Raw genomic sequence first — 13,382 nt, forward strand, 5'->3', positions numbered from 1 at the left:
CATTATAAATGTGTGTTTGGCACGTACATATTTGACAATGAGTCAAAAATATTCTACTATCATTTTTAATAACTCTTATTTAAGCAAAATATGGCATGAAGTGATGTGATCCAGAACTCTGAGTAATCCCAGCCACAGTTTACTGGGATTTTCAGTAGTTATTGAATCCTATGAATGTGTGTAGCTTTTCTTTAAGTCCTTCTGAAAACAGGTCCGTCCTTGAGGTGTCAGATTAACACTCCACTCAGAAGACAAATTGTTCGTGGGCACACTGGACATATGAGAACCATTAGAGAGTGTGCTCTGCATTCTTGAAAAATGAAAAATTCTAGGCAACATTACATTTTATAAATGCAAGATGTTTATTATTACAGTACCAGCAATAAATGTTTAGAAACTGGAGAGGGTTCACAATGGTTCTGACTAGGAACATATGACTATCGAGTTCATTGGAAGCGGAGCCATTGATTTTTGGCATTAAGCAAAGGGTCTGGAAGCTATTATTCATTTAAGCTTCTATGAGTATTTAATTATATCAATAGGAGAACACAATTTCTGTTGTGTGTATAGTGCTGAATGTCTCCATTTATTCATGTTACTGTGCCTGATAGATGAGTTCAAACCAGATGCTGCGACTTTCTTACTATTTGGCCAAATTATTTAAATAATATTCTTTGAAAATGGAGAAAACACTCCATTGAACATCATTAAATAAGCCTCACCCATGGAATCTGTTTACAGACTTTTCTAAGGACGATACAGAAATTCACACACACACACACACACACACACACACACACACACACAAAAACGGTATAAACATTTCCACCCTTTGATGTAAACTAATAAATACTATTATATTGCACTTACCCTTATGCACTTTTCCAGGTCTGTCATATGTCTACCTTTCAATGTGCTTGCTTGAATATGTGATTACTACTGTTTACTTTATATTTGCCACTGCACACTCAGACATTATCCAATAATGCAACCCAAAGCTTTTTGTCTGGTAGCTTTCTTTTCATATGACTGCAGTTAAGATATGGGCTCTGGCCCTCTTCCACTGCTTTTAACAAAGGTGATTTTACATTTAGAGCAAAACATCTTTTGAAGAAACCCATTCCTATTTTGAATAAGGCAAATACATTTTATATGTAAACTAACACTTAGCCCAGCACCTAGAACCATCAATAACTTACATAAAGTAAGGACACAAAAAATATGTATCAAATGAACAACTGAATGAATGAGCTTATGAAAGGCTCCAAACAGAAAAAACAATAAACATACAACTATTTCCAAAGTAGTCTTTTTCTACTATAAACTACTTTTTACTTTTTTTAACTGACAGATACAGTTTTATACATTTACCATATGCAACATGATGTTTTGATGTATAAATCCATAGGAGGTAATGCATTTGTTAATTAGCTATATTGAATCATTTGTTAATTAGTTATATTGAACCATTCCTTTGTAGTTCTGATTTAAGTAAGATATTTGTTCTTGAATTGTTCTGTTGGCTTGGCAGGAACCATTGTTGGGATTTGGAATTTATAATTCCATTTAAGTTTATACTTTATTCAAACTTCTGGATCATTACTACCCAATAGTTAATGCTGGTCATTATTCTTTCGGTATTGTGCTATGACCACATCCACATATTTCTTATTTATTTACTTTTTTGTGTGTGTCTTCATATACATGATCTATTTGTTCCACTGTGGTTCCTTATTACTCCACGACAGACTCCATAACAGAGAGTATCTTGGGAGATTGAAAACAACAGGCTCTGAAGTCAGATTTAGCAATAGCAACAAGTTGCCTCGTTTCTAAAATAAGAATAATTGTATTACTTAGAGAATTACTTTGAAAAATAAATAATGAATATAAAGTAGCTAGCAATATGAGTATTATAAATTAGACCCCCTCATTAGGTAAGCTACCAGTAAAATATCTCCTAAAAAACAATCATATCTTTGGGGTCTGAAGGGGTATAATTTTGTCATGGTGCACACAATATTGTTTATCACTGGTAACCTAGTTAAAAAAACAAAATGAGTCCAGATAATTTTAAATAGCAAAATAGTTGCTAAAACTGAAATGCAGTAATAAGTAAATGCAAAAAGGTATATCAATATAAAAAAATCATATTTGTGTTTCCATTCTTGTTTTTTCCTCTTCCAATGTCTTAGGTTAAAGTTAAAATTCTGAATCTAGTATAACAGCACCAATGACTAATTTAAATGTGCAAGCCAGAGGCAGTTGAGGGAGCCAAAAAAGTTAAATAAGACTAACAAAAAAGGAAACCTTAAAAAAATTAAATGGTAAGACATTGCACTTACTGTCAAGACATGGCAAATATCAGTTTTCAAATTCAGGAAGATTTTCCACATGGGTGGCATGAAGCACAGGAGAAGACGGTAATTGGCCAGTGTTATAAGCATAAGCCCATGTGCAGAAAAAAATGAATAAAACAGAAGAAGAAGGGAAAGTAACAAAGTTACAATTACATTAATATTGGGTTGAGAACCAGATGAGGAATAATCCAAATGTAACATAATTGTGCATTTAAACTATGAAATGGTTTAATTCCTTTATGATGGTTATATCTTTTTTTTTTTTTTCTCTTTCTACATCTTTCCCGCCCTGAGTGAGAGTACTAGGACACAGATTGAAGAGGAAGGGCAGTTGGGAGGGGTGGGGAATCAAAACCTAAAACAAAATCCTCTTGTTACTTACTAATCCCTCCTTCTGTGGTATTCTAGGAATTCAGATAACTCATTAACAGTTATCTTTTACTTACAGTGCCTCAAGCAAGAGGAGTACTTTCTTTTTAAATGTTTATGGTAGAAGAACATCAAGTATAGTTGCCAATAGACTTGTTATTATTACCGGATCTGTCTGTGCCTACAAAGCACAGATTTGATAGCTCCATTATTGTAATCTAAATGTCCTGGTAAGAATTTTGTTATTTTACTACTTGTTTATGGTAAAATGAAGTCTTGGTACTTTCTAATAGCTCTGACACCTTATTTCTGATAAGACAAATATGTTTTAATTTCTTGGCTTGTCTTAATTTGGTGTTTGCAGCTAATTCCATGATTTAAACATGCGTGATTAATACTAAACACCATGAGAATATCAGATAATATTTGTTATAGTAGTATGAGTGGGGGCAGGAGTAGTAATAGCATTAGCGACTAACATTACTTGTTTTCAAACTCCAGAATTTGTTCTATCTAATCCATTATGTATCATCTAATCCTGAGTAAATCCTCATTTTAAAGATGAAGTAACAGAAGTTTTACTATGTAACCTGCCCAGTGTCATCAGCAAATAAGTGGTAAAGTCAGATTGGATATTAATACTTTTAAACATTAAGATATATAAACTGTTTTTTCCTCTTATTAAGCTTGTAATTTAGTTAAGATAATTATTTGCTCTACTGAAAAAAAAAACAGTCTCTTGAAAACTATTTTTGACTATTTACTTGTTATTCCTATAAATATATGATTCATAGGTCCTGGCCCTTATTAGATCATGACTATGAAACAAAATCATCCTTTATTTTTTCGCCTATGATAATTTTGTAGTACTACACAAGAGGGGAGTTTAACTCCGCTTTCCTGTCATCCAAAATATCAACTTTTACTTCTTTTGCCACTTCCTAATGCAGCTGGAACTCAGCAAGGCTCCCTTGATAATGGAGAATTCTACAATGAATGCATCGCCTGCTACCTGTCCCCAGAGTGGGCTGCCTTGCATAGTGCTCTGCTAACATGCTGCTTCTACTGAAGAATATTGTGCTGTTGGTGACTACTTTGTCAGGTCCATGGAGAAAGATCACACCACCATGCATGGGAGTAAGATTTTCCTTGAGACGTCATTAATTACAGCCAGGAATACGTTAAGTATCTGACTTGAGGTGAGAAAGAATACCCTATCTGAATTCACTGGGACGCTAAGCCCACAATCTGAGGTATGGAGCGTTCCGGATCTCTTCCAATAATGGAGTGAGCTAGCATAACTTGCAGGAAACAAATAGACCAGCAGTGGCAATAGGAGTGAGTAGTAATACCAAGATTCAATATTTAATTAGAGGTGGCAATAAAATAAATCAATTCTGCTTGAGACTACTTCAAAAGAGATTAGAGTGTCCTTTCCATTAAGTGTGCTGTTTTGCTTAATTGACCCTCTAGAGGTTATCTGATTCTATTTAGAGTTCAGTTTTTCTATTGAAAAATAGCCCAAACTCTCACCTTCAATATATAACACTCTCCACCTTCAGCCAGGTAGTTTCAGGTAATAGATGATAATGAAATAGACAGAAGCAAAGTTTCAACAAATTCTGGATCAAAGGTTTATGTTCACAACAGAAGATAGAAATATGGATTCATTTTTGAATGCAGAATAAGAAGTTGTGGTTGAAGTTTATCAACTAGAGGGTCCATAAAAACATAAATGTTATAAAAGTATACTTTCATCCAAGAAAGAGAAATATATACATCACATCATTTCCTGAACATTAGGAATTCATTTTTGAAAATTCAGAGGTTCTGCATGAAAATACTAACTGGGGGCTTATATTAGTTTTATGTGGCTGCTGTGAAAAATTACCTCAAACTGGGTGGCTGAAAACAGCAGAAATTTATTCTCCCACAGTTCTGCAGGCCAGAAATCATTGTGCCTAAAACAAGGTGTTAGCATGGTTGCACTTTCTCCAGAGGCTCTACAGGATAATCCGTTTCTGGTCTTTTCCAGTTTCTGGTTGCTACCAGCATTCCTTGGCTTGTGACCATATAATCCATCCTCTATCTCCCAGTACATAGCCTTCTGCTATCTATGCATGTCTGATTAACCTCTTCACTTTTATAAAGATACATGTAATTGCCTTTGGGGTCCACTCAGATAATTCAGAATAATCTCCTCATCTCCGGACCATTAACTTAGTCATATCTACCAAGACCTTTTTTTTTTTTCCCAAACATTTACAAGTTACAGAAATTAGGATTTATTGCACTATCTAGAGAATGTTATTCAGCCTACTACAGAATGTATTTGATATTATTTTAAACTGGAAAAATGATAATAGGCTACATGTTAAACTAAGACTACTAGGCAATATCTTATAACTAAAACATGGTAAAACACCATGTAAATATATAAAATACATACCTAAAATGCTACTTCCTCACTATACAGTTGGGCTAAGGCATTTCTTAACAATACAACTTAGGCACAAGGCCACACTGCAAGTAGATATGTGGTTTCTTTAGGATATCAAATTCTAAGGATGGTCAATATCAAGAGTCTGCTGAAATTGTTTCAGGGACTCACTGGTACATCCAAAAATGGGTTTCAGGATCCATTGCGGTGGCTCACGCCTATAATCCCAGCACTTTGGGAGGCCAAGGCGGACAGATCATGAAGTCAGGAGATCGAGATCATCCTGGCCAACGTGATGAAACCCTGCCTCTACTAAAAATACAAAAATTAGCTGGGTGTGAGGGTGCATACCTGTAATCCCAGCTATTCGGGAGGCTGAGGCAGGAGAATTGCTTAAACTCAGGCGGCGGAGATTGCAGTGAGCTGAGATCGCGCAACTGCATTCCAGCTTGGCAACAGAGTGAGACTTGGTCTCAAAAACAAATAAAATAAAATAAAATAAATAGTTTTCAGGATGCCCAAATATTTACCTTTTAGTTTTGGAGTCTGTAATGTGAGACCTAGGATGCCTCAGGAGGGTGTTTACTTAAGTATGTAATGTAAACAACAAACAAATCATTTTCTGGGTTGCCATGACATTTAACGAGTGTTGAGAAGTACTGCACAGACACTATTAAATCCTTGCTGCGCCCTTCGTAAATACCTTTGCCTTTCCTGGTACAGAAGACATGCTCCAGTGCTCTCCCTACTCCTTGTCTGGTCCATTTGTGTTGCTGTAACAGAATATCACGGACCAGACATCTTATAAACAACAGAAATACATTTCTCACTTTTCTGAGGCTGGGAAGTCTAAGATCAAAGAGCCCCCATGTCTGGTGTCTGGTGAGGGTTTGTTTCCTGGCTTATTGATGGTGCCTTCTTACTTAATCCTCACATAAAGTCAGCTTGCAAACAAGCTGAGGGCTCTTACCACATTTATGAGGGCTCTGTACTCATGACCCAATTACTTCCCAAAGGCCACACCTACCATTATCATCTCCTTAGTGGACAGGATTTTAACATAAAACTTTGGTGGTAACACAAACATTCAGACCATAGCACTCCTCAAAGATCTGGACTTTGGGTAAACTAGATGGAAGTTGCCATGATGTCTAACCAAAATTGCAATAACAGTACAGTGCCTGCTACAATTTATATAGTCTTTTAATATTGTTATTGGCATTAATAGTGAATTTTTACAAATAAAAATAAATAGATTTATTGGTTGGAGGTTGATGAGACCAAACAGAAGAGTCAGTAATTTCCATTTGATAAAGGAACTCATACAGGAAATTTTAAAACAAGCAAAGCAAAATATTAGCAAAAACAACCCACAGTTAAAAACAAATTATAAGTAACATTTATTTTTTTCTGTATGTCATGCCAGAAAGATACGTTAGTGACACAGATTCTTTTAAGTTGCCCAGAATGTTAAAGTTACCTGTCCTTTTTGTTCTAAGTAACAATTAGGCTGAAACATCATTTCACATCCCAGCTCCAGTCAGCCCATCCCTTGGGTTTAGTAAGGGGCTTGAACTTTGTGCCTAATCATATGTGGTTCCTATTTATTGCTTCTCAGTAAACTCTTAATCTCCCTCAAGTCTTTCTGCATATGGCTGTTTCTGTCTTTCCTCTCTTGTCACCCAAATCAGTCCCTCTTTCACCCATCCACTGGAGGAGACTTCTGCTGAAGATCGAGGAGTAACAGAAACGCAGTTGGTGTACAAGGAATAGTGCTGCATCACTAAGCAGCATGTAATTTAAATTGGTACATTTTACAGGCTTTTTTAATAAAAAAGGGAGGTCAGATCCACAACTGAAAAAGTATTCTTTTCACTTCTGGGGCCATTTCTGAATTCACAATATCCCAGACACCTCTCTACATTTTCATTTTCAGCCAGCTTCTGTAGTCTAGGCACCTGCTTTTTCCACAAATTACAGACCCATCAAGGTAACTAGTCCTCCAATCAGTTCTAAAAATTGTACTTTTTCTGCCCTCTCTCTAAGATTTGTAATTATTTAATATATTTGATAGTGGATCTTTTAAGAGCTGTAATGCTACCTGTGTCTTCATAATATAAACCAAGGGTGTTTTTTTTCCCCATTATCCTAAATTAGTAGGAAAAAGGATAAGGTACAAATTTAATAACATGTTAGCACCCTGGTTAACATTTAAAACCTAGAGGCCTTGTTTATACATGGGCAGAAAACAAGGCAGATAAACAGAGCCCAGTGTGACTGCTCTGGGGGTTTCTTCTTTCCCAATGAGATGAGACATAGGAAAACTATAGTAACTGGAATCAAGAGCCAAACTGGGCAGTGAATAAAATAAACACACTTCAGCTCAGCCAACAGTTGAATTGATAAAGGTCCACTGCAAGCCAAGCCATTTTTAAAGAGCATACATTCCTTATGAAAATATCTGGGTGGTACAGAGAGGTGAATCCTAGCCTGGAAGACTTAGGAATACAAATATTAGATGAGTAGGGCCCTTAAAAAATATGGGAATTTATAGGGTGGCTTTCCAGGTAAGGGGAAACCCTACCCTTAAATACATTTCCTTTTGTGTCCTTGAGTTTCTCAACAGTAGAGATACTCAATCTTCCGTGCCTTATATTTCACATGTTCGTCTATTGACCTCAGCCGGGAAAGTTAGGGAGGTTAGATACAAGTTTAACATTGGGTAAAAGACATATATCAGCAAATAGACCAATTCTGTGGCTCTCTGGGTTTTAAATTTCACTTAGTACATTTCAAAAATAAATATTAATTCATTATAGCTGCTAAGTTTTGTAATTTGCATAATTGAAAAGTTAAAAATAACAACAAAATGACCTCTACATATAATGATTTCACAAAAGTAAGGGCATTTTAACATCAGAAAAAGTAGAAAAGCTTCTTAGATAAAGAATTAAAATGTCCTTAAATAAATTTAGCTTTGTGAAAACTTTTTAAATATTCTACTTTTCATTTGGCCCAGACCCAAGATGAATTATTCACAGACTGACTCCAAAGTGCAGGCAAATGATTGGAATATTGGAATAGCTGTATTTTTTTTTTTTTTGTCACCTTTTTTCTCACTATGATTACCTGGTAGAAACTTGTATCTTTAAGCCCATAGGTTCGCATAATTTCTGCGTCTCCTTCTGGTTTTCATTTGTTTATAACTTTAAACCACCATGGACTTTAAAGTGTTCAGTGTAAAACCCAATTTGTGCTTTTATTCATTTACAACAGATGAGGTCAGAGTGAAAAGAGGAGCAGATTATAGCTTCCCTTTCTTGTAGACTCCTTTATTAAAATCACTTGAATCATTTTTATAAGGCTCACACTTTTCTCTAAGATGTTATTTTTATAAAGGATACTTTATGTAGAACCGTTTAGTAAGTAGTAAACCTGGGGCCTCAAAGTCTCTATAAAAAAGTTATGGCCAAACTGACCATCTAAATCACAATACAGAAAGCTAATAATTTTTCAAACATTCAGAAGCCTTAAGCAGAATGAAATTTCAATAACATATGCTACAACTGCTGACAATGAATGTGGCCAATACAAAATAACCCAGAGCTGTTGCTTACCAGGGTAAGAAATGAGATGAAAAAAAAAAAATATTACTCTTTATGACTGAAAAGATACTGCCAGTCAGTCATCCAAAGGACTGGTACTTAAAATTATTTTTAGACTTACAATTATGGGTTTATTAGTAGCTATTACACGCACGCGTGTGTGTGTGTGTGTGTGTGTATATATATATATACATATACATATATATATATATATTTCTAATTCCAATTCTAATTTGAAAGGGATACTCAAGAAGCAGTCCATCAAAGTGAAGGGCAAAATAGGATAGATATAAAACAAGTTAATGAATAACATTAATAAAGAAAAAATTTTGAAAGAAGGAAATTGTTAGAAAGGGAAGCACATCCTCCATCTTCCAGAAAATGTCATTCCTTTCTTAGCATGTATGTCACTGGACCATGTAAAATCCCTATCAACAATCCTCATACTTTGCAATTTAGCTTACAATATAAAGGAAAGACTATAGTAACAGATTGTGCTGGTCTAATAAGGTAATGTGCGAGTTAGATCGCTAAGTATGTCTTTATAGTAACAAGTGTATAAAAAGTACTTTTAAAAATCACTTAGCAATGATGAAGCACTTTTCACCATTTACATAAAAATGAAAAATGTATTTTCTATTTTATACAGAAAAGTATAAGCAGATATAAATTTCCATTTGCATCACCAGTTATGCTCCATAGAAAATACTATTTACATGACTAAAAATAAGTATAGTGTTAAGTGGCATTTGGTAGAAGATAAACTAACCTCAAGAAAATCAGTCTTTGAACAAAGTGGTTTGAGACATTTTACATATTTAAAATTATAAAAGAATAATTAAGACTTAAATTTTGACTCAATTAGATTGATAATATTTCTTTTAAATGCTCTATTTAATACAGAGGATTTATATTCTCAGACATAATGAAAGAAAAGGAATAATTTTAATGATTATAATAGTATTTTACATTTATGTATAAGAGAAATATCACTGACTCGAGTGTAGAAAAAATTGAGAAAAACTGAATTTATGTTTTAAAAATAAACCTCTATTATTGAGGCAGTAAATATACATTGTAGAAAATAAATGTAGCAACAAAATATTCTCCCAATTGAAAGCAAAACTATTATATTGAATTTCAGATATTCTATGTATAAGTATTTATATTTTATACTTTTGCTAATCTTACCTAACATTCTCTTGTGATCTGTTTTTCCCCCCCACTGGCATCTATTTTCAATTTTTCTATTTCTGTAAAATTTTAACTTTTTAAATACATAGCTACATTTATATTATCTTAATTGACTCCAAAATGTTCAAATCTATAGCTAGTTCCAGACAAAATATTATTTCTGCTTTTAATGTTTAAGCTTTTTTTCCTCTTTATTAGATGTTCTTAAACCTCTTTTAATTTAGCGTGTTTTTCTACAGTCTCTTCTTAAAAATGTTTTATCACTGAGAATTTCTAATATTTATAAAATAGGAGGATAGGATGATTCCCTGTGTACTCATCAGTTAATTTCAACATTTGTCAACTCAAGCCAATCCTTTATCCCCAAAGACATACTTGCTGTCCCTGCATAGAACAAACCTGTATCATTTGAAGTAAACCTTAGTCTTAATATTATCATATCATTTTATCTGTAAAACTCCAGTATAAGACAGGCGCTCTTTTAGGGAATAGAATGATGGTCACTAGAGGCTGGCACAGGTAGCACAGGGGGTTGAGGGATGAAGGGATATGGATAATGGAGACAAATATAGTTACATAGAAGGAGTAAGAAATAGTTCTTGGTATCACAGTAGGATGACTATGGTTAAAAATAATGTATTGTTTATTTCAAAAAAAATCCAACAGTGGAATTAGAATGTTACTAACACAAAGAAATGGCAAATGCTTGAGGTGATCAATACTCCAATTGTTTTGATTTGATCTACACACCGTATGCTAATATCAAAATACCACATGTATGCCATAAATGTGTACAACTATTTATTAAAAATAAAAATAAAAAATTTATTAAAACAAAAAAGTACTCTTTTAAAATATAACATAATAACATCTATATGTACATACATGTGGATATGTTTTTTTTAAATATCTAAAAAGACGTATATTTGTATGCACACATTTCCCATATGTGTGTTTGTATGTATGACTGCATGAGTCAGAATAAAAGTATTAATATAATGAATAACATATAATAGAATAAAAATATCTATTGGAAAAAGTATACTAATATTTTTAAAATTGTTTTTGTCCTTGTGCTGTATAGGTATATAGGGGTGTACAGTCAAATTACTGCATTTTAAAGGCATTTGGAATAATTTTACTATGTGTGGTTTTATCGTCAATTCAATACATAGGATACTTTGCATCAATTGCTTTCAGGTTTTAGGAATTGCTATTTTTTCCCATTTAAATGTTTTTAGAATTATACAAAACATTTAAATGGATATAGAAAAAATTTACAAAATAAAGTATACTCAAAGAAGTCCAACTCTTCTTTCCCTCTAATTCTTGTCTCTCCCATTCCCAGTAATATCTGTATATTTTCTAAATTTAAAATTATTTTCCAGCTTTTAACATACCTATAGACATATACATATATTAAATGAGTCAACACATGTTGCTTATATCCTGACACTTCGCTATTTATACATGTTACATATCTTGTCTTTTTCTTAAACAATCACAGATTATACCCACTTTTTCTGAACTTGCTTTATATATCCAACAATATATATTGAGAAACTTCTTAGTAGTTTATAGAGGTATTCCTTTTGTCATTTTAGTATTACCTAGAATTCTATTGTGTTACCATACTGTGTATATTCAACCAACTCCAGTCTCATATTAATGTACATTTGTTTTTTCCCCAGTTTTTACAATTCAGATATTGCAGCATAGTTTTGTAACTATTGGTCTCCTTTTCATATTTTTGTCAGTTTGGAATATAATCTTTGAGATATACTCTTCAAAGTGGGATTTCTGGGTCACAAGACAAAGGCATAGATGTTGCTAGACCTTACTAAATTTCGCTCCAAAGTGGTTTTAAATATTTTTATTTTCATCATCAATGTATGAGACTGTTTTATTCATCCTCCCACACAGAGGACATTGTCAAATTTCTGGATTTTAGCCAATTCAATACGTGAGAAATTGGATCTCAGGGTATTCTTAATTTGCAGTTTTCTTATTATGGACAAAGCAGAATATTTTTTCGTATCTTTAAAGGCATTTATATTTTCATTCTTTTTGAGCTATGTATATATTTTGCCTATTTTGTACAGTGTTAAAGCTTTTCTTTATTTTTAGAAGATAATGTGTTTCATATACTACTTTTTTTGTTGTGTGCATTATATTTTTTTGCAATTTCTCATTTGTCTTTTACACTTGGAATTATTTTGCATTAAAAATTTTTATATGAACAAATTTATCAGCATTATCTATTATTTTGTCTATAAATTGTCATCGTTTGAACAATTTTCTCCATTCTAGATGTGTACTAAAATTAGCCTATGTTTTTACCTAGCACTGGTATATAGCTTTTTAATTTCAGATTTTTAATCCATTTAAAATTTGTTCTGGCATAATAGGTAGGAACTGGAACAAAATTTATTTTTTCTTACATGGCAATTTCATCACACAATCTTAATTATTAAAAAGTAGTATATTTTCCTCACTGATTTGTCTTATACCAAATTTATATTAACAATTTGGGCTATTTGTGGAATATGTATTATAAGGTACCATTTTTAGTCATATGAACTTGTTGAAGTTAATAAAGCAGCTGTCCAGAAGAATGTTTTGCCTTTTGGGTGTGTCTGCTTGCTACCTTTTGATGTATTTTACTTTACTTCTCATTTACTGTATCTTCAGCAAACTAGAAGTTAAATATAAAAGCTTTATTAAATCAAAGGAAGCATTTTTGACTAGAATAATAAGTGATAAAATTATATCCTTCATAGTACATCAAAGCAGAATTTATATAATACCTGTTTGACCCACCAGTAATGGTACTATAATTTGTCACTACACAAGTTAACACAGGTGATCTCTCTGTAGTACATTTTTCCTTGAGATTTTTAGGATAAAATTTAGAATACATCAAAATTTAATTAGTTAATTTTAATTAATTAAAATTATTTAGAATTAATTTATAAATTAAAATAAAATTTATCAATGATTATTTAATATAGATTGATATATTTTCTAAAAATAAACTATAAGGTTCAAAATTTTAAATATGAATGTCAGCTAGAAATATAGTTGCCTAATTTTAAAAAATCTGTAGTTTTTGTTTTCATCTACTTTTATTTTTAAAATTGCATTAACACTTGCATCATTAGTAAGGTAAGGGTCTGAACTTGCCTTAACACTGATACAAATATTAATACTTATATCAAATCATATCAAATCATATCAGTAGACATTTTAATGACAGATAAATGATTTAAATAATTTTTCATTTTACTTGTTCTCTTATTCTAGGCAGACAAAGCAAATGGCAAAAACAAAGAGCCACATTCAATAAAAATATGTGAACAATTTTTTAAATTGATAATTGTATACTATGAGTTTAAAAATATTTTATATTCAGTT

General features: G+C 32.6%; 1 long non-coding RNA gene across 1 annotated transcript in view; it reads left to right on the top strand.

Annotated features, from left to right (window-relative positions):
• Positions 1 to 2,827: 2,827 nt before the first annotated feature.
• Positions 2,828 to 13,382, top strand: part of LOC101046986 (uncharacterized) — a 48,372-nt gene continuing 37,817 nt past the window's right edge. The window contains exon 1 of the long non-coding RNA XR_164107.2: positions 2,828 to 2,959. This is a non-coding gene — a long non-coding RNA (uncharacterized LOC101046986). The remainder of the gene's footprint in view (positions 2,960 to 13,382) is intronic.

This window comes from Saimiri boliviensis, chromosome 10, assembly GCF_048565385.1.
Source record: "Saimiri boliviensis isolate mSaiBol1 chromosome 10, mSaiBol1.pri, whole genome shotgun sequence".
Lineage (NCBI taxonomy): Eukaryota > Metazoa > Chordata > Mammalia > Primates > Cebidae > Saimiri > Saimiri boliviensis.